Here is a 3,739-nt window from a genome sequence, read left to right on the forward strand (position 1 = left end):
ATGTGGGGATGATGCAATGTTTTTATGTGTTCATGACCCTTGAGTCTTTAGAAAACTGTAACATAGGAAGAGATTCCTTTTTGGAGTTCTGAAGTCGAGATGTAGGGTAAGACTGGGAACCCCATAGTACCTAGAGGTAACCAACCTCCTTCCAGGTCTTTGAGTAAAATCCTCTGGCTGTGACTGAAGAAAATAATGTGAAATAGAAGGAGATACTGTGGGACTTAATTTTGTTATGGAGACAAAAGGAAGGGAAAAAATCCAGATTTTGCACTTTGTTGGAACAACAGAAGGAAGATTTCGTAGGTTGGGTGAGCTTTATTTTTTTTTTAAGATTTTATTTATTTATTTGACAGACAGAGATCACAAGTAGGCAGAGAGGCAGGCAGAGAGAGAGGGGAGGAAGCAGGCTCCCTGCCAAGCAGAGAGCCCAATGCGGGGTTCGATCCCAGGACCCTGGGATCATGACCTGAGCCAAAGGCAGAGGCTTAACCCACTGAGCCACCCAGGCGCCCCAAGCTTTAATTTTTTGATGGGGAAAAATGTGATGTTAATGAAAAGAGAAACTTTTCTGTGAAATCAATGGGTTTATTAACAGTGAGGGAATGCTAACTGTCAGATCTGGGGCATATTGTATTACTTAAGTCCAATGCACTAGAGAAAAGGGAAATGAGTGAATTCTCCAAGGTACAGAGACCTCTACCTCTACCAGAATTTGTTTTATATGTAGCCTTCAGGCTTACTAAATTAATGTTCTTCCTTAACCCATTTCAGAACTTGGGGAGCACCATAAAAGAGGAATTTATAAAAGGACTTTTTTATTTAGTCCTAAGAAATATCTAAGATATCTGAAGTGACTCCATAAAGATCCAAGCAGGATATACCAGTCTGGATTTGGTTGGAGAACAGAGTTACTGCAAGTATTAAGAATCAGGAGTTTAGGGTGCCTGGGTAACTCAGTCGGTTAAGTATCTGCCTTCAATTAGCAATAATCGCGCCTCGGATAAACCTCATTGGCTACGATACTGCCACTGCCTTCAACTCAGGTTGTGATCCCAGGGTCCTGGGATCAAGTCCCACGTACGGATCCCTGCTCTGCGGGGAGTCTGCTTCTCCCTCTTCCTGCCACTCCCCCTGCTTGTGCGCGCGCTCTCTCTCTCTGTCAAATAAATAAAATCTAAAAAAGAAAGAAAGAAAGAAATGGAAGGAAGGAAGGAATCAAAAGTTTAGGGGCACCTGGCTGGCTCAGTAGGAAGGGCCTGCAACTCTTGATTTTGGGATTGTGAGTTTGAGCCCCACACTGGGTGTAGAGATTACTTAAAAATAAATAAATAAACAAACAAACTTTAAAGGGCGGGGGGGGGGGGCACAGAATCAGGAGTTTAACATAGGAATTAAAGTCTGCAGAGAAGGAAAACAGTCACCAAAACCTTGGCTTAAACTAAAGCAGCAGAGGGGCGCCTGGGTGGCCCAGTGGGTTAAAGCCTCTACCTTCAGCTCAGGTCATGGTCCCAGGGTCCTGGGATCGAGCCCCGCATCAGGCTCTCTGCTCAGCGGGGAGCCTGCTTCCTCCTCTCTCTGCCTGCCTCTCTGCCTACTTGTGATCTCTCTCTCTCTCTCTCTCTGTCAAATAAATAAATAAATAAATAAAATCTTCAAAAAAAAAAAAATTAAAGCAGCAGAGGAGAAGCAAGCAACTGGAGATCTCAGAGAAGCCTAAGAAACTGTTGCAGCTGGCCATCAAAACTGCCAGGGGCTGCTCTAGAGAAACCTGCAAAGCCACCACTCTTGGCCACCAAGACTCCTGCAAATAATGGCTTTTGCTTCTTCATTCCAAACTCGATGCAAGTTTCTCTCTTGCCCAACTCTCACCATACAGAGAAGACGATTCTGAGAATTGTAGTCCTAGCTATGAACTTGGCAACAGACAGATACACAGAACTTCACTATTTCTCCTCCACTAAAACCTTTAGTATTTGACACAGTTGGCTATTTCCTTCTTTTCAAAATACTTTCTTCCCTTGGATTTTGAAATACTACTTTCTCTTGGATCACCTTTTGCCTATTTTTCTCCTTCTCGATCTCGGTCAGATGATGCTTCATCTTCATCTCCCAGAGATCAGTCCTGGGACCTACTTGTTGATTCTTCTCTCACGACTTTAAATAACATCTCTGTACTGAGGATACCCAAATATAAATCTCAGCTCAGAGCCTACCCCTAAACTCTTGACTTATGTAATCAAGTGTCCTCTTGACATCTCTGCCCTTGCATCTAATAGCCCAAAGAAAACTCTTGATTCCCTCCAAGAAAATTTTCCTCTCAGCTTCCCCATCTCAATAACAATTCTGTTTTCAGTTGCTGATATCAACAAAGTCATTCTTGATTTTTCTCTTCCTCTCATTGCAAATACAGTGCATCAACAAATCCTACCACCCCTATGCTCAAAGGAGTTCAAGAAATTGTCTACATATCATCATCTCCACCTGTGTAACTCTGTGCAAGCTCCCACCTGGATTTCTGCAGTGGTCTCCTAACCCACCCCAAGTCTATTCCCAACACAACAGAGGTAGAGAGATCTACCTAAAATATACGTTAGATCACAGCTCTCCTCTGCTCAAATTCTACAACGACTCCATTTTGTTCAGAGTGAAGTCAAGAGTGTAAAATGCCATGTTATCTTGAAGACCTGTCCTGACCACCTCAAATGAAACAGCAACCCGATCAGGACTCTCCTTTGTGTGTATCCCCATCTGACCTAGCATGTATTTATTTATTTAGCATTTTATATCCCTGCTATAGACTTAAATTATGTCTCTCCTAGGTTCATATGTTGAAGCCCCAACCCTATATGATGATACTTGGAGACAGGATCTTTGGGAGGTAATCAGGGTTAGAAGAGATTATGACAGTAGGACCTCATGATGTGATTAATGCTTTTTTAAGAAAAGAGTATCCGAGAGCTTGCTTCCTCTCTTTTTCTCTCTACCACCAGAGGACACAGCTGAAAAGTGGCCTTCAGCAAGCCAGAAAGAGGGCCCTCACCAGGAACCAAATCTGCCCATACTTTGATCTTTAACTTCCCAGCATCCAGAACTGTGAGAAAATAAATCTGTTTTTTAAGCCACCCAGTTTGTGGTATTTTGCAATGGCAGTCTAAATAGATTAGAACAATCCACTGTCTACAACTAAATTATAAGACCCACAAGGGATCGGATTTTGTTTTGTTCACTACCGTATCTTCAGCACCTAGCTGCCTGTCAGCACACAGTGTATTTGCACAATGAATAAATGATTCAATGAATGAGTTGTCCAGTGTCTTAGCTAGAATGTGACAAAGCTTGAAATAACTACACAATGAAGGTGGGGATGAGTTTCTACCTAATTGTGTGACTCTAATTTGCAAGTAACAATGTAAGCAACCAATCTTGAATATTCTAGTACACTCCAAAAAATGTAATAAAAATTCTTCTTTGACTTTCTCTTATTTGAAAGAAGTGGTAATCCGTTTGAGAAAACCTCACAGCATATCTGTCTTGCCACAGACTTCATCCAGTAAACAGCATTTGGGGATTCAGAAGACACAGCATTAAATTCTACTCCCCATTCAAACCACACAAATGTGTTTATTTCTTGAAAGTTGCCATTGCAGAGCTAAGTCCCAATACAAAGGCCAACCAACACTCTTGAAGTCCTGGCTTTGAAACCAATGAAACCCTTTCTTAATTCCCTGGAAGGGAG

General features: G+C 42.1%; 1 pseudogene; it reads right to left on the minus strand.

The window, feature by feature from the left end:
- Positions 1-824: 824 nt before the first annotated feature.
- Positions 825-1,043, minus strand: LOC122892761 (annotated as a pseudogene).
- Positions 1,044-3,739: the final 2,696 nt, after the last annotated feature.

Source organism: Neovison vison, chromosome 12 (genome assembly GCF_020171115.1).
Source record: "Neovison vison isolate M4711 chromosome 12, ASM_NN_V1, whole genome shotgun sequence".
Classification (NCBI taxonomy): Eukaryota; Metazoa; Chordata; class Mammalia; order Carnivora; family Mustelidae; genus Neogale; species Neogale vison.